This window comes from Ranitomeya variabilis, chromosome 4 (assembly GCF_051348905.1).
Source record: "Ranitomeya variabilis isolate aRanVar5 chromosome 4, aRanVar5.hap1, whole genome shotgun sequence".
Classification (NCBI taxonomy): Eukaryota; Metazoa; Chordata; class Amphibia; order Anura; family Dendrobatidae; genus Ranitomeya; species Ranitomeya variabilis.
In genome coordinates this window covers 716,043,062-716,062,392 of record NC_135235.1, presented here as the reverse complement: position 1 = coordinate 716,062,392, position 19,331 = coordinate 716,043,062, and the positions used below count along the sequence as shown (strand labels likewise).

Genomic DNA, 19,331 nt, shown 5'->3' with positions numbered 1-19,331 from the left:
AGGCTGTCTCACTTAAATCACCTATGCAGTCTTGGGGGGCAACTTGTGGAGAGGGGTGACTCTAGGGTCCCGGAAGAGCTCCGAGCCTACCCGTCATACGGGTGCCGTTCCAACCGTTAAATCAGGGAGGGACGGAGGATTAGCAGAACATCATCTAATCGAGTTGTGAAGGTACTTAAGAAACGGACACAACAGTTGTGGGGACTTTCCGTAAGCACAGCAGGGAAGGACCGCAACACATAGCGCTAGAAGGAAGGCACAGATTTCCACCTGTAAAGAGAACTCTGGAGGTGCCATTGGACCGGCCGGACTTGCGCAGCCTGGTGATCCGGATTCTGGACTGAGGACCCAGAGATCTTCAGTAAAGAGGTAAAGAGACTGCAACCTGGTGTCCTCGTTATTTACTGCACCGCACCACTACAGCCTCACCACCACCATCATCTATCATATCTATCACTGTACGCCCCTCAGCAGGGTCACAGACCGTGCCTAGCCACCGTGACAACCCCAGAGCAGAGACTCAGAGGCCCGGTACCGGGTACCCCTCGGCCCTGCGGCAGTGGGGGCGCTACAACTTGGCGTCACGAACAGGATCTACTTAAGCCTGAAGAATCAGGTCATGTGTGCCTTGGAACTGTGATTTATTGTGCTTGGACTGTACTTTATTGCAAGGACTGTGCTGCGCCATTTACCGCCAAAATCCGCCGGCATTACAGGGCTGAGGAGAGCGCAGGAGAAGAAGAGGGGCGTGGAGTGGGCGTAGGCAAGCTGGAGAGCGCGAAGGACAATGACCGCCCAGTCTAAATATTTCTGTGTCCTGAGGACGTGTCCGTCAACAGCCGAGGTCCGCCTCCTGATCCTGTTTGGAGGGTGGAGACCATGGAGACGGGGCCGCCAACGAAAGAGACCGCGGGAAGAGGACACTGGAGAAGAAAAGATGGCGACGCTGGAAACACCGCATGGGACTGACCCGATTCGGTCTGAGGCTGCACGACCCGACACAGCCCCAGAGGCACCAACGTTGCAGGGACTGACCCTCGCAGAGCCACCGATGGGCCGACCCCCCTGCCACCGTCTGAGGAGTGTGTGGCTGCAGCCGAGGCCCGACAGATAGCACGCCGCTTGGAGGCTGATGCCCGCGTGCTCGCTCGGCTGGGCCAGCCCACGGAGGTCCGCTTGTCTCCGGTGTCCCCTGCTCCGCCCAACCCGGCCGCGGCTGAAGGTACGCTGCGGGCGCAGGGCCTGAGGATCCTGCCGGAGGCAGAACATCTGCGGCGCCTAATGGCAGCCTCAGCCTGCAGCCCAGATTGATCTAACCAGTGTGGAAGAAACCCCACCGTCGCACTGGGGCGTGGTGGTATCCTTTAACTCCCGACACAGAAGGGGAGTTATCCAGGAGATCGGGGAGCCACTGCAGGTCCGTGTTGACCGCGAGGAAGTCGAGCCCTGTGGAGGGAGGCATGACTCCGACCTGGAGCCTGGCGACACCGTGACCTACACCCGGTGGAGGAGGGAAGCGGGTGGAACCGGCTGGATAGCTCGGGGCGTCCAGCGGTGCGTCGCCCTGCAGGCTGCTACCGGAACGCTGGAGGATGAGCCTTCTGCAGAAAAGATGCCGGAACCAGCCCCCGAGGAATCTCAGGAGGTCCGGGTCCACCGCGTGCCTCTGGGTCGCGCTCACCCACAAGCAAGGAGGGCATCCCGGCGTGGGATTAGCAGAACATCATCTAATCGAGTTGTGAGGGAACTTAAGAAACGGACACAACAGTTGTGGGGACTTTCCGTAAGCACAGCAGGGAAGGACCGCAACACATATCGCTAGAAGGAAGGCACAGATTTCCACCTGTAAAGAGAACTCTGGAGGTGCCATTGGACTGGCCGGACTTGCGCAGTCTGGTGATCCGGATTCTGGACTGAGGACCCAGAGATCTTCAGTAAAGAGGTAAAGAGACTGCAACCTGGTGTCCTCGTTATTTACTGCACCGCACCACTACAGCCTCACCACCACCATCATCTATCATATCTATCACTGTACGCCCCTCAGCAGGGTCACGGACCGGGCCTAGCCACCGTGACAACCCCAGAGCAGAGACTCAGAGGCCCGGTACCGGGTACCCCTCGGCCCTGCGGCAGTGGGGGCGCTACACAACGTGACGTTGATGGATCATGCGAGACATGATGTCCCAGATGTGTTCAATCGGATTCAGGTCTGGGGAACGGGCAGGCCAGTCCGTAGCTTCAATGCCTTCATCTTGCAGGAACTGCTGACACGCTCCAGCCACATGAGGTCTGGCAATGTCCTGCATTAGGAGGAACCCAGGCCCAACTGCACCAGCATATGGTCTCACAAGGGGTCTCATCTCGGTACCTAATGGCAGTCAGGCTACCCCTGGCGAGCACATGGAGGGCTATGTGGCCCTTCAAATGAATGCCACCCCACACCATTACTGACCCACTGCCAAACCGGTCATGCTGAAGGATGTTGCAGGCAGCAGATAGCTCTCCACGGCGACTCTACATTCCGTCACGTCTGTCACATGTGCTCAGTGTGAACCTGCTTTCATCTTTGAAGAGCACAGGGCACCAGTGGCGAATTTGCCAATCCTGGTCTTCTGTGGCAAAAGCCAATCTTCCTGCACTGTGTTGGGCTGTGAGCACAACCCATGAGGAAATCACAGCTAGAATAAGATTGTTCCTGTACAGAAAAATTGAACAAAGAAATTCACCGTGTAAAAACTGTACTTAAAAAAATTACCTTTAATTACGTTTTAACGCAGTAAGGTGATAACAAGGACCACTACCACCATTTAAAAGATACCAGGAGGTGCCTATACCTATCACTAAACTGAACTGTTCCTACCTACCAGCGGAGGTTGGCACCCTACACCTGGGCAATGGCGCCCCCGATCACTGTCGCTGTCCCTCCTACCCCTATTTAGCCCTGTGGGATGGGGAAAGGAATAGGAGAGATATTGAAATGAGAGTTTGTTTGGACAGTATACGGGTATGTGCACACGTCAGGATTTCTTGCAGAAATTTCCTGAAGAAAAACGGAAATTTTCTGCAAGAAATCCGCATTTTTTTTGCGGGTTTTTTTCTGTTTTTTTTCGCCTTTTTTTTAGCATTTTGCAAGCGAAATTAGCTTGCAGAATGCTAAAGTTTTCCAAGCGATCTGTAGCATCACTTGGAAAACTGACTGACAGGTTGGTCACACTTGTCAAACATAGTGTTTGACAAGTGTGACCAACTTTTTACTATAGATGCTGCATATGTAGCATCAATAGTAAAAGATAGAATGTTTAAAAATAATAAAAAAATAAAAAAAATGGTTATACTCACCTGCAGACAACCGATCTCCTCAGCGGCGTCCGTTCCTATAGATGGTGTGTGTGTGCAGGACCTTCGATGACGTCGCGGCTTGTGATTGGTCGCGTGAGCGGTCACATGAGCGGTCACATGACCAATCACAAGACCGCGACGTCATCGCAGGTCCTTCACACAGAGCATCTATAGGAACGGAAGCAGCTCTGAGCAGCAGCGTGGTCGCCGGGGGACCTGACAGACATCAGAGGGTGAGTATGTAGTGTTTTTTTTTTACTTTTACCATGGTAACCAGGGTAAACATCGGGTTACTAAGCGCGGCCCTGCGCTTAGTAACCCGATATTTACCCTGGTTACCATTGTAAAACATCAAATAAAGTTCTGAACTTTCAGCAACGACCAGTGATATCACAGCAGGATCCAGATCGCTGCTGCGTGTCAAACACAACGATATCGCTATCCAGGACGCTGCAACGTCACGGATCGCTATCGTTATCGCTGCAAAGTCGTTTAGTGTGAAGGTACCTTAAGCCCTGCTATTGTGCCGGTCACAGCAATTTCTTCAGCAGCTAAGTAGTCTCTTTATACTATGTATACTTTATTCACTCCTGCTGAACCTTGAAAGGTGAAATGCGTTGAGTGTGTTTCAGAGCTCTTAGGTTTGTTTTGTTTTTTTTCTTATATGTTCTTGATTTGATGACATGTACCTGTTCTTTAACATGCAGCTGAGCCTTATCTGGTTTTGAATATTTTTGGGCTTATTGCTTAACCCTTTTCTGCCATCGGATGTACTATCCCAACCATGTGACCTGTGACTTAATTCCCATGGACGGGATAGTATGTCATACCCGATCAGCCGCGCTCAGGGGGGAGGGCGGCCGATCGCAGCCGGTTGTCAGCTGATTATCACAGCTGACATCCGGCACTGTTACTGCTCCTGACACTTTAACCCCCAAAACACTGCGATCAAACATGATCGCAGCGTTCCAGTGGCATAGGGAAGCATCGCGCAGGGATGGGGCTCCCTGCGTGCTTCCCTGAGCACTCTATACCTAAAATAGAGGCACCTTTATTTATATTATGGCGCCTACTATGGTCACACACTTTAATTAACACTGTAAATAATAATTTTAGTCATTGTGGTGGTAGGGATGGTTTTATTATATCATTTTTTTTAAATGTATACATAAGATGAATCATAAGGAGCACATAGTTAGTGATTACCTATCATGCATATGGCATTTAATTAGAACATACATATTTTACACATACAGTATATATGCACTTTAAGTCTCTTCTAATCATCCCGGGATGTGCGCATGGGTGGATTGCGGACCGGTGGGGAGGACGGCTAGCGGACATTAGGGGTACGGTGCTGCGGAGACGGACTTATGGACGACCCGGCACTCACGACCCCGTGACCGCGATCCGACTCCCCATTGGACTCCGGCTCTGTAAATCTGGGCATGCGCCATCATACCCTGGGATGTCACTGTTCCGTACGGCGCCATAACAGGAAGCTCATGTGCGGTACTTCCAGACTCCGTACAGGAGGCGGTGATTATGAAGCCGGACAGGAGCTTCCTGTAAAACACTGCGTCGGTAAACACCGTATCGCTCCCACACAGCTGATTGGCAGACATGTATCTAGGCGGCCCAATGAATGGCAGGGTTCATTATATTTAAACCGGCTTACCCCCTGCCCCGACACGCCTCCAGAAGAAGCTAACGCGAAACGCGCATCGGGGCAGAGGGACACCGAGGCACTCACACCAGGCTGAAAACAAGGTAATATTTTGGGAGTCTTAGCTTATGGATATAGCATGGTCATATGCTTCTCTCATTAAGGTATATTGGCACTTACATATGCCACATTATATGGATTCCTGAGAGTGAAAGCATTATCTGTATTTATTATACTTATATACATGCAGGCTTCTTTATTATGGTCTAGCGGTTCATATGTCTATAAATGTCTAGCCTATTCTTTGTGTGTTTACCTATGGCAATACAGTCCCTCTTTTGAGGATTTGCACCTTCCTTACATGTGGTAACTCATTTTTATATGTTTTTTACTGATCATGTTTCATAAAATTGATAGTTTTACCATAGTACCATAGTGGAGATCTTATTATTTCAGATCAGACTTATTGTGATGGTGCTTCCCCGAGATCCTCGGAACAATGCGATGTGATCGCGTTGTTCCAAGGGTCTCCTTCGTTCTCCTCACTGCAGACCCCGGATCCAAGATGGCCGAGGGGGTCCTTCCGGGTCCTGCAGGGAGGTTGGCTTGTGAGCAAAGTGTCAGATCAGCGATCTGATAATATATTGTGATGTCCTCCCCTGGGGCAAAGTAAAAAAGTAAAAAAAAATACAATAAATACATTTCTTTATGTAAATAAAAAATAAATAAAAGTACACATATCTAGTATCGCCACTTCTGTAACGACCCGACCTATAAAACTGTCCCACTAGTTAACCCTTTCAGTGAACACCGTAAAAAAAAAAAAAAAAACACGTGGCAAAACACGATGCTTTATCATCATACCGCCGAACAAAAAGTGGAATAACACGCGGTCAAAAAGACAGATATAAATAAACATGGTACCGCTGAAAACGTCATCTTGTCCTGCCAAAAATCGAGCCACCATACAGCGTCATTAGCGAAACAAATAAAAAGTTATAGCCCTCAGAATAAAGTGATGCAAAAATTATTTTTTCTATAAAATTGTTTTTATTGTATAAAAGCACCAAAACATTAAAAAAAGATATATATGAGGTATCGCTGTAATCGTACTGACCCGAAGAATAAAACTGCTTTATCAATTTTACCAAATGCAGAATGGTATAGACACCCCTCCAAAAAAGAAATTCATGAATTGCTGTTTTTTGTTCATGCTGCCTCACAAAAATCGGAATAAAAAGCGATCAAAATAGTCACATGCCCGAAAATTGGTACCAATAAAAACATCAGCTTGTTCAGAAAAAAACAAGACCTCACACTTCCAAAATGTGGTGACGCAAAAACTATTTTTTTGCAATAAAAATCTTCTTTTAGTGTGTTACAGCTGCCAAATATAAAAACCCGCTATAAATAGTAAATCAAAGCCCCCCTTATCACAGCCTTAGTTAGGGAAAAATAATAAAATAAAAAAAAAAATGTATTAATTTTCCCATTAGGGTTAGGGCTAAAGTAAGGGTTGGGGCTAAAGTTAGGGTTGGCATTACATTTATGGTTGGGAATAGGGTTAGGGGTGTGTCAGGGTTAGGTGTGCTTAGGATTATGGTTGAGATTAGGGTTAGCGGTGTGTTGGGAGTTAGGGGTGTGGTTAGAGTTGGGATTAGGGTTAGGGGTGTGTTGGGGTTAAGGGTGTATTGGGGTAAGGGTTAGGGGTGTGATCGGGTTACGATGGGAGTTAAAATTGGGAGGTTTCCTCTGTTTCGACACATCAGGGGCTCTCCAAACGCAACATGACATCCGATCTCAATTCCAGCCAATTCTGCGTTAAAAAAGTAAAACAATGCTCCTTCCCTTCCAAGCTCTCTTGTAGGCCCAAACAGGGGTTTATCCCAACATATGGGGTAGCAGCATATTCAGGACAACTTGGACAACAACTATTGGGGTCCAATTTCTCTATCCAATATCATATAGGGTGCCAACCTCCGCTGACCCCTCATCAAGTCTATATTATCTTTTACAACCCCCTTTATCTTGGGTACGTGAAAATCTAAATATATTTTCACTCACGTGGTTTACTACCCCACATTAAAATTTTGGTAGTAATAATAAAAAAGTAACATCAATCCCCCACTATAATTGTGGTATACTGTCCAAACAAACTCATTTAATTATCTCTCCTCCTATTTCTTTCCTCATCCCACAGGGCTGGATAGGGGTAGGAGTAACAGTCGATGGGGAGCGGGGATGCCATTGTGCAACTGTAGGATGCCAACCTCCGCTGGTAGGTAGGAACAGTTCAGTTTAGTGGGTACAGGCGCCTCCTGGTATCTTTTAAATGGTGGTAGTGGTCTTTAATATCACCTTACTGCGTTAAGACATAATTAAAAGGTAATTTTTTTTTTAACTACAGTTTTTACACAGTGAATTTTTTTCTGTGAGCACAACCCCCATCTTTGGACATCGGGCACTCAGACCATCTTCATGGAGTCGGTTTATAGCTGTTTGTGCAGACACATGCACATTTGTGGCCTGTTGTAGGTCATTTTGCAGGGCTCCTCCTGTTCCTCCTTGCACAAAGGCTGAGCCCCTTCCACATCTCCTGGTCTACTGGCCTGTCTCCTGCTAGCGCCTCCAGCCTCTGGACACTACACTGAGAGACACAGCAAACCTTCTTGCCACAGCTCACATTGATGTGCAATCCTGGATGAGCTGCACTACCTGAGCCTCTTATGTGGGTTGTAGAGTTTGTTTCTTGCTACCATGAGTGTGAAAGCACAACCAACATTCAAAAGTGACCAAAACATCAGCCAGATAGCATTGGTACCGAGATGTGGTCTGTGGTCCCCACCTGCAGAACCACTCCTTTATTGAGTGTGTCTTGATAATTGCAAATAATGTCCAGCTGTTGTCTATTCCATTTGCACAACAGCATGTGAAATTGGTTGTCAAACAGTGTTGCTTCCCAAGTGGACAGTTTGATTTCACAGAAGTTTGATTTACTTGTAGTTATAGTCTGTTGTTTAAGTGTTCCCTTTATTTTTTTGAGCAGCGTATTTTAGGCCGCAGACAACAAGCAGTTTCTCGATCGGAGTCGGCAGCTGAATACGTTTCCCATAGACTCATCTTCCATAACGCTAATTCTCGTCTCATTTACCGACACTGGAATCGGCATTAGTAATACTGCAGGAGATATTCATTACACGTGACAGGAGAAATAACTACTTCTTGATGAGAACAACATCATCTTCTACTACGGCTCTAGAAACATATTTGTCCAGAGTCAGTCACTGACTCCATCACCACCGGCCGTCTATATGAATGATTCCCAATTCCCCGCACTGTAATCTTCTATCACGTCAGATCTCAGGTCTGATTCACACACAGAAGTTTGAGGCTTTTATAAAAAGTGTCATGCTGCTGCAGTGCAGTATAACGCAACCTCCACCAGATGGAGCTTGAGAGGGAAGTGAGACTGCGTACACAGAAAAGCACTGCAGAGAAGCAGCATAGGCACCACCAAGTGCCAAGAGAGTGGTCCAACAAGCCGAGTCAAAAAACAACAATAGGCAGAAGTTCTAAAGAGATCAGCAATACACGTGGTCAGGAACAAGCCAGGAGTTTCAGCAATGGTCAGAAGCGGATAAGACAAAGTCAGGAGGCAGAAGAGAGTCAGAATACAAGCCATGTCAGAAACCAGAGTATCAAAACCGAAACGCTGGAAAAAGGGCAGACAGAGGGAGTCAACAGACACGGGGCAAGTCAGGGATCACAGCAGGACAAACCAAGAGCTACTAGAGTCAGGTTCACTTGCCGAAGGCAGAACTATAGCTGACACCGCCAGCAGGATGAATGGGAGCTAAATAGCAAACCTGAACCCAGAATGAGGCAGAGCAAAATTAACTTGACATGATCCCCCTCAGAAAAAGGGCAGACAGGATTAAACCCTGGAACGGATCATGACAAAAAGCTTTTTTGTTTGCATAAACACAGCGGACAGAAATTATCTGATCGCAAAGTCTCCATGTACAGTGTTTTATGGGATTTATTTCTGGCCTTAGGCTTTCCTATATTACAGGAAAAAAAACCAGATACTAAAAATTATTTTTTTTGACACACTAAACATTTGTTTTACTCTTTTGGGCCCCAGAACATAGATTTACACTGCACAGGGGTGGCTACAACGAAGCCCTGGCAGTTTAACCACTTGCTGCTGCCAAAATCAAACATGACATCTAAGAAGGTGTGACAGTTTGGCTGAATGCCCTCCGACCCAAAATACTCGATAGTATGGGGCGGCCTAGTTACTACGATACTTACTTGCCTAATGGTGACTGGGCCTGAAATGTACGAAGGTCTATTAGGCCGGGCCAGAGGCAGCGTCCAATAAGACAACCCCTTCTTGATTAATATGTTTGGCCCCGATTATAATAATAAACCCTATACTCAACTCTCGTGCTGGCGCCGTTTGTATTGTTTAAATGTACCTGTAAATTCTAAATGTACCTGCAATGTTTGCTGAATTAAATAATAAAATACCTGTAGTAAAACACCCGTTAAAAGTTCCCTCAATAATACAATACACATGTGTGTGCGGCGGCGCTCAAAGAGACAAAGAGACCCCAGATATTGGGCAAAGAAAATAATCATTTATTTAACCAAAAAATAACTGGGTTTAGGATCGGGGACTATCTGAGCGTGAGATGTGGTGGACCTTGGGGGTGTGGAGCTAAGGATTGGGTGGTAGTTGATGAAGGGGTTACAGGGGAAGGGGCAACAAATTAAAGGATTGAATCATGGATGGAACTGGACACATTGGGAGTAGACAACACAGTGGAATCATGGGAATGGATAGACAAACTGGAAGGGACAGACACAAGGGAAGGTAGTGACACATTTGAGAACAAAGACACATTGGTAGGTGAGGGTGGAGGTGGTGGGTCCAATTTTAGCAGGGTTTTTTGACTCCGGGTCTTCGTCCTGGTGGAAATGTTATTAGTTTTGGACCTTTGCTTTCTTTGCAAGTGGGAGTGGTGGCCTCTGTAGCAGTCTTTTGGCATGGTGCTGGACTGGGCAGCGTGGTGGATGCTGCTGGCTGCAGGGGTAACATAGAAACATAGTTATTAAGGTTGAAGGAAGACTTTAAGCCCATCTAGTTCAACTCATAGCCTAACCTAACATGCTGATCCAGAGGAAGGCGAAAAAACCCATGTGGCAAAGAGTAAGCTCCACATTGGGTAAAAAAAAATTTCTTCCCGACTCCACATACGGCAATCTGACTAGTTCCCTGGATTAACACCCTATCAAGGAAACTAGTGTATATAACCTGTAACATTATACTTTTCAAGAAAGGTATCCAGACCCCTCTTAAATTTTAGCAATGAATCACTCATTACAACATCATACGGCAGAGAGTTCCATAGTCTCACTGCTCTTACAGTAACGAATCCGCATCTGTGATTATGCTTAAACCTTCTTTCCTCCAGACATAGAAAATGCCCCCTTGACCCCGTCTCAGGTCTATGAGTAAAAAGATCATTAGAAAGGTCTTTGTACTGTCCCCTCATATATTTATACATTGTAATAAGATCACCCCTTAGTCTTCGTTTTTCCAAACTAAATAACCCCAAGTGTAATAACCTATCTTGGTATTGCAGACCCCCCAGTCCTCTAATAACTGAACTTGGTAGAATGGTGGGTGCTGAACTTGGGAGCGTCGTAGATGCTGCTCGCCGCAGGGATGATGAAGTTGGCTGCGTGGTGGATCTGTGAACTGGAGGCGGGGGTGGTGGAGGATAGTTCGTCACTCTGGGAGTTTGAAAGTAGATGTTCGGCTGCTGGTAATATCTTCCGGCCTGTTGATTGTAACTTTGTGACAGCTGCAGCTGCAGCAATGCTTGGCTGTAAGCAGCCTTGCAGGCCTGCATGATGTTGATCTGGAATTGAGGCGTAAGGTTTACTGACACTTCCCGCTCTATTGAAGAAAGAAAAAAAATGTCACGCCGGTCTCGCAAGGTCGGCTTCCAGGCGATCAAAGCGTTTGCTGACATCCTGTATAAGTGTGTTCACATGGGTAAATCCACTCTTCAGTCTGTCACCAAGCACCTTAATCCCATCCTGGAAGACCGAGCGTAAGTGCATAAACTCGGGCATGAGTGACCTCTCCCAGGCCCTCTGCTGCTGATGAGAAGACCCAAAAAAAGCAGCGGCAGAGGGCTGGGAGAGGGGAAAACCGGATGGATCGGCTGCTGCCTCTTCCTGAGCCTGTTAGGCCTGACAGGTTGCTACATCGCTGGTGGATGATTGGGATTGTGCTTGTTCATTGGCCGGTCGATGAGGGTCCGCTCCAACAGAGGACAATCCAGGTTGTGTGGTGAAAAAAAAACAAAACACATTAGTAAAACACCAAAAAAGGTTAAATAATAGTAAGACAAAACAAAAGATACTCACGTTCGGGTAGCAAGCGCAGGCATCAGAAAAGCAGGGTTCCGGTGGTATTTGTATTTTCTGAGTATCCTTTGCGCAGCACCACTTTTAACTTGGTTCTCCTGTCTCATGTCCTTGTTGAAGAGATCCTTCATCGAGCGCCAACGCACTCTTATTCTCTTCACTGTGGTGGGGAAAAAAAAGGAAAAAATTAATTGTAAGACAATGCACCAACATTTACAGTTTCACTGGCGCGTCACACCACATTCAAATACTTACCAAAATCATTTCTGATACTGGCGTGGCACGGTCCCGATCATGCAGCAGCGATCTGGCCACTTCTTCCCAGAGTTGTCGAATCACAGCAATGTCGGAGTGCTGACGATCACGGATGTACCACAAGGTGAATTAGTTGCTCGTTTTCAATGTCCAGTTTGGCTTCTTCCAGTTGTGGAACCTATAGATCCAATAAAACAAAATAATTTTAAAGAAAACTTGAAACAAAAATCAATTACAACTCTGATGAAAAGAATACTTACACCACGTATTTGCTCATGAGCCCAAGGTACCTGTAAAAAAATTACACGATTTAACACAGCTAAAGTATTGCCAGTCAATACATACCAATCAGTGGAAACAGGAACACATGGGCTACTTGCACAGTGAACAAGTCTGTAGGAACATGTTCACACACCACCAAGAAACTTGAAGACACAAAAGAGCATAGTAAAACCAAAAACACTCAGTTTCAAAAACATCACAGTAATCCGCAAGTTTGAGTAAAAAGATGTAAAAAACAGGGTATTTGGTTGATACGTTTTTTGCAAAAAATGTATTCTAAGCTGCTCCACCAAACGTCACGGTATACCCATATCAGAGCAGTCCTAACTGATGTAGGCAATCCCTATCTGATGTATTTAAAAACCTGATCATCTGTATATTACCTGTGTGAACAGGGTTCAGAGAGGAAAAGTCCATGTGGACATGCTGAGTGGAACAGCTTTTATGCAGATAGCCCATGTTCCTACAGACCTGTTCACTGTGCAAGTAGCCCATGTGTTCCTGTTTCCATAATTGTTCTCTTGTGTCTACAAGACTGGGGGAGTTACCCACCACTCCTCTTGGGCTATCTGCATAAAAGCTGTTCCACTCAGCATGTCCACAGACTTTTCCTCTCTGAACCCTGTTCACTTTTTATTCGCACTTGCGGATTACTGTGATTTTTTTGAAACTGAGTTTTTTGTTTTACTATGCACTTTTGTGTCTTCAAACATACCAATCAGTATAGCAAATGTGATTACATAATCGGTGTCATGTCCACCCTGGGAAGCAGTCACCTCTTCTCTTGAGAACATGGTTGAAGAGCAGGCAGCAATCAAGTGGAGCACTACAGAAAAAAATAAAACAAAATTTAAACTTAAGAGCCAAACACAATGTAGCCCCCCCCCCCCACCAAAAAAAAGGACACCAATACTTACATTACAGGCAGTAGTCCAACAGCCCAGCAGTCAGCACAGGACAGGGACAGGTGGCAGCACCAGGACAGATGCCAGCACCAGAGACAGCAGCGCCAGGAGACAACCAGTCTAAAGGAACAAAAAAAATAATTGAGAGAGACAGACATTTTCAACGGTTCTATACTTACATAACCAGGTGTTGTCCTCACCAGGAGAGCAGCACCAGGAGAGTCGGCAGCACCAGGAGAGACGGCAGCACCAGGAGAGACGGCAGCACCAGGAGAGACGTATTAAAAAAATAGGAGAATATGAGTCTTCATAAATTAAAAACAATATTATTTATTAGTACCAAAAACATGATTAAAAAAAAAAAATATATAAATAAATAAGTACAATTTCAATATTACATTCATATGGATAAGAATTTGATCCTAAAGGTGACAGTATTAAGTTGCCGCCAACCTGGACACATGATGCAGCACTGAAGATGATGTCCAAATGAACAGTATATATAGCCATTAAATTTAATCGTAAGCACATACCCCACATATACAAAGGTCACAGCGTAATTCAAGTCAGGTCATAAGGCTAATCTAGACTGAAAAGAGATCACATGTCTCTCACAATACAGCGCTGTTCAGAGAAATGTAAAAAAACATAGAATAAATATAGAGTTAATTACCCATAATAGTATCTCCGATTCCGTCCAGTCCAGGGGGCGACCACTGATCGCGACGCGCGTTTTGCGAGCCTGACTGTCCCTTCCTCAATTGGGGGATATAGATCAGGAGATAACTAGTCTTGTGCTTCTGTCCAGAGTCTTAAGAGTAATGGACTACCTGTCTCCACACCCCCTTTTATACATCAGTGATTTTGCGGGTGGGAACAGTTTCCTGGACATGATTAGTGTGAAGTATGCATTGCGTTTCGAACGCATACGTACGCATGTCCTTCCGTACCAATGCGTTCCCATAGACAGTAATGTTTTTTTTTTTTTTTTTTAAAGCAATCATCTGCAATCGTCCATATGCGGATGATTGTGCAATATTTGTCGCCTCCAAAAAGGCAACATGTTGCGTTCACCGCGACCTGCTGCACACCGCGAAACTACGCATGCGTACTCAAAAGCATGTAAACGCATGTCCTTGTGTACACCATGTTAAATATATGTACGCATGACGCATGCGGATCTATGCGGATGAAATGCTGCGCGCACAGATGCAAATGTGAAGCCAGCCTAAGAGCATCATACTGTGGAGAGGGGAGCTGAACAGGGGGGAGACTCGGGACATTATTAAATGGTAAGTGGGCACTTATTGTTATAGGGGCACTCTGGTTATTGTGAGTGTCAGAGGGGCACACAGGGTACATTATTACTTTCTACGTGAGAAGAGGGCATTACTATATTCTAAAGGTTTGTTTTACCATCTAGAGCAGGGGTGGGCAATTAATTTCCCCGGAGGGGGGCACATGTGAAGGGCCGAACCAATAGGCCGAAATTAATTCTGCTCAATATTAATATATTATAATCATTATATTATTGATAATTTTATTAATATTCATTGTATAACTTAATATTGAGCAGAAATAAGAATGCTGATATCCCATTATATATCGTATGAGCCCCAACAGCGGCATGAGCCTCACACAGCCTCCCTATATATACTGCATGTCGCCCCCATAGCCTCCCCATGTGTGACATGTCGCCCCCCCCATGTGTGACATGTCGCCCCCCCCCATGTGTGACATGTCGCCCCCCCCCATGTGTGACATGTCGCCCCCCCCCCATGTGTGACATGTCGCCCCCCCCCATGTGTGACATGTAGCCCCCCCCCCATGTGTGACATGTCGCCCCCCCCCCCGTGTGTGACATGTCGCCCCCCCCCATGTGTGACATGCCGCCCCCCCCCATGTGTGACATGTCGCCCCCCCCCCAGTGTGACATGTCGCCCCCCCCCATGTGTGACATGTCGCCCCCCCATGTGTGACGCACCATGTCGCCCCCCCCCATGTGTGACGCACCATGTCGCCCCCCCCCCCATGTGTGACGCACCATGTCGCCCCCCCCCCCATGTGTGACGCACCATGTCGCCCCCCCCCATGTGTGACGCACCATGTCGCCCCCCCCCATGTGTGACATGTCGCCCCCCCCCATGTGTGACATGTCGCCCCCCCCCATGTGTGACATGTCGCCCCCCCATGTGTGACATGTCGCCCCCCCATGTGTGACATGTCGCCCCCCCCCCATGTGTGACATGTCGCCCCCCCCCCATGTGTGACGCACCATGTCGCCCCCCCCCCATGTGTGACGCACCATGTCGCCCCCCCCCCATGTGTGACGCACCATGTCGCCCCCCCCCCCATGTGTGACGCACCATGTCGCCCCCCCCCCATGTGTGACGCACCATGTCGCCCCCCCCCCATGTGTGACGCACCATGTCGCCCCCCCCATGTGTGACGCACCATGTCGCCCCCCCCCATGTGACGCACCATGTCGCCCCCCCCGTGTGACGCACCATGTCGCCCCCCCCCCCCCATGTGTGACGCACCATGTCGCCCCCCCCCCATGTGTGACGCACCATGTCGCCCCCCCCCCCCCATGTGTGACGCACCATGTCGCCCCCCCATGTGTGACGCACCATGTCGCCCCCCCCATGTGTGACGCACCATGTCGCCCCCCCCGTGTGACACACCATGTCGCCCCCCCCGTGTGACACACCATGTGGCCCCCCCCCGTGTGACGCACCATGTCGCCCCCCCATGTGTGACGCACCATGTCGCCCCCCCATGTGTGACGCACCATGTCGCCCCCCCATGTGTGACGCACCATGTCGCCCCCCCATGTGTGCCGCACCATGTCGCCCCCCCCCCATGTGTGCAGCACTATGTCGCCCCCCCATGTGTGCAGCACCATGTCGCCCCCCATGTGTGCAGCACCATGTCGCCCCCCCATGTGTGCAGCACCATGTCGCCCCCCCATGTGTGCAGCACCATATCACATCCCCATACCCTCCCCATGCTCACCCAAACAACCCATACACGAGGAAAAAAAAAATAGCACACAAAAAAAAAAAACACATACCTCGGTCCCGTTCCCTGGCGCTCTGCTTCTCTGGAAATGTGAGAAGTGAAATGTGTCTGGTGTAATCTCTGCAGGTGAGTCCTGGCTGGAGAAGTTGTTGCGTCGGTCTGGGCCAGATGGAAAAGACGTCAGCTGTTCACCCGCAGAGCCGCACTCCACATAGAGAATAATGGAGCCTCCAGCACCGACCTCCACCCGCAGAGCCGCACTCCACATAGAGAATAATGGAGCCTCCAGCACCGACCTCCACCCGCAGAGCCGCACTCCACATAGAGAATAATGGAGCCTCCAGCACCAACCTCCACCCGCAGAGCCGCACTCCACATAGAGAATAATGGAGCCTCCAGCACCAACCTCCACCCACAGAGCCGCACTCCACATAGAGAATAATGGAGCCTACAGCACCGACCTCCACCCACAGAGCCGCACTCCACATAGAGAATAATGGAGCCTCCAGCACCGACCTCCACCCGCAGAGCCGCACTCCACATAGAGAATAATGGAGCCTACAGCACCGACCTCCACCCACAGAGCCGCACTCCACATAGAGAACAATGGAGCCTCCAGCACCGACCTCCACCCACAGAGCCGCACTCCACATAGAGAATAATGGAGCCTCCAGCACCAACCTCCACCCACAGAGCCGCACTCCACATAGAGAATAATGGAGCCTACAGCACCGACCTCCACCCACAGAGCCGCACTCCACATAGAGAACAATGGAGCCTCCAGCACCGACCTCCACCCACAGAGCCGCACTCCACATAGAGAATAATGGAGCCTCCAGCACTGACCTCCACCCACAGAGCCGCACTCCACATAGAGAATAATGGAGCCTCCAGCACCGACCTCCACCCGCAGAGCCGCACTCCACATAGAGAATAATGGAGCCTCCAGCACCGACCTCCACCCGCAGAGCCGCACTCCACATAGAGAATAATGGAGCCTACAGCACCGACCTCCACCCACAGAGCCGCACTCCACATAGAGAACAATGGAGCCTCCAGCACCGACCTCCACCCACAGAGCCGCACTCCACATAGAGAATAATGGAGCCTCCAGCACTGACCTCCACCCACAGAGCCGCACTCCACATAGAGAATAATGGAGCCTCCAGCACCGACCTCCACCCGCAGAGCCGCACTCCACATAGAGAATAATGGAGCCTCCAGCACCGACCTCCACCCGCAGAGCCGCACTCCACATAGAGAATAATGGAGCCTCCAGCACCGACCTCCACCCGCAGAGCCGCACTCCACATAGAGAATAATGGAGCCTCCAGCACCGACCTCCACCCGCAGAGCCGCACTCCACATAGAGAATAATGGAGCCTCCAGCACTGACCTCCACCCACAGAGCCGCACTCCACATAGAGAATAATGGAGCCTCCAGCACCGACCTCCACCCGCAGAGCCGCACTCCACATAGAGAATAATGGAGCCTCCAGCACCGACCTCCACCCGCAGAGCCGCACTCCACATAGAGAATAATGGAGCCTCCAGCACCGACCTCCACCCGCAGAGCCGCACTCCACATAGAGAATAATGGAGCCTCCAGCACCGACCTCCACCCGCAGAGCCGCACTCCACATAGAGAATAATGGAGCCTCCAGCACCGACCTTCACCCGCAGAGCCGCACTCCACATAGAGAATAATGGAGCCTCCAGCACCGACCTCCACCCGCAGAGCCGCACTCCACATAGAGAATAATGGGGCCTCCAGCACCGACCTCCACCCGCAGAGCCACACTCCACATAGAGAATAATGGAGCCTCCAGCACCGACCTCCACCCGCAGAGCCGCACTCCACATAGAGAATAATGGAGCCTCCAGCACCGACCTCCACCCGCAGAGCCGCACTCCACATAGAGAATAATGGAGCCTCCAGCACCGACCTCCACCCGCAGAGCCGCACTCCACATAGAGAATAATGGAGCCTCCAGCACCGACCTCCACCCGCAGAGCCGCACTCCACATAGAGAATAATGGAGCCTCCAGCACCGACCTCCACCCGCAGAGCCGCACTCCACATAGAGAATAATGGAGCCTCCAGCACCGACCTCCACCCGCAGAGCCGCACTCCACATAGAGAATAATGGAGCCTCCAGCACCGACCTCCACCCGCAGAGCCGCACTCCACATAGAGAATAATGGGGCCTCCAGCACCGACCTTCACCCGCAGAGCCGCACACCACATAGAGAATAATGGAGCCTCCAGCACCGACCTCCACCCGCAGAGCCGCACTCCACATGGAGAATAATGGAGCCTCCAGCACCGACCTTCACCCGCAGAGCCGCACTCCACATAGAGAATAATGGAGCCTCCAGCACTGACCTTCACCCGCAGAGCCGCACACCACATAGAGAATAATGGAGCCTCCAGCACCGACCTCCACCCGCAGAGCCGCACTCCACATAGAGAATAATGGAGCCTCCAGCACCGACCTCCACCCGCAGAGCCGCACTCCACATAGAGAATAATGGAGCCTCCAGCACTGACCTTCACCCGCAGAGCCGCACACCACATAGAGAATAATGGAGCCTCCAGCACCGACCTCCACCCGCAGAGCCGCACTCCACATAGAGAATAATGGAGCCTCCAGCACCGACCTTCACCCGCAGAGCCGCACACCACATACAGAATAATGGGGCCTCCAGCACCGACCTCCACCCGCAGAGTCGCACTCCACATAGAGAATAATGGAGCCTCCAGCACCGACCTCCACCTGCAGAGCCGCACTCCACATAGAGAATAATGGAGCCTCCAGCACCGACCTTCACCCGCAGAGCCGCACACCACATAGAGAATAATGGAGCCTCCAGCACCGACCTTCACCCGCAGAGCCGCACTCCACATGGAGAATAATGGAGCCTCCAGCACTTACGTCCACCCGCAGAGCCGCACTCCACATAGAGAATAATGGAGCCTCCAGCACCGACCTCCACCCGCAGAGCCGCACTCCACATAGAGAATAATGGAGCCTCCAGCACCGACCTCCACCCACAGAGCCGCACTCCACATAGAGAATAATGGAGCCTCCAGCACCGACCTCCACCCGCAGAGCCGCACTCCACATAGAGAATAATGGAGCCTCCAGCACTGACCTCCACCCACAGAGCCGCACTCCACATAGAGAATAATGGAGCCTCCAGCACCGACCTTCACCCGCAGAGCCGCACTCCACATAGAGAATAATGGAGCCTCCAGCACCGACCTCCACCCGCAGAGCCGCACTCCACATAGAGAATAATGGAGCCTCCAGCACCGACCTCCACCCGCAGAGCCGCACATCACATAGAGAATAATGGAGCCTCCAGCACCGACCTCCACCCGCAGAGCCGCACTCCACATAGAGAATAATGGGGCC

The 19,331-nt window shown here is 49.7% G+C and overlaps 1 protein-coding gene across 1 annotated transcript in view; it reads right to left on the bottom strand.

Moving 5' to 3' along the window:
- The window catches only part of LOC143766583 (uncharacterized), a 347,965-nt gene that overhangs the window by 154,614 nt on the left and 174,020 nt on the right, over positions 1–19,331 (bottom strand). The window lies entirely within an intron of this gene.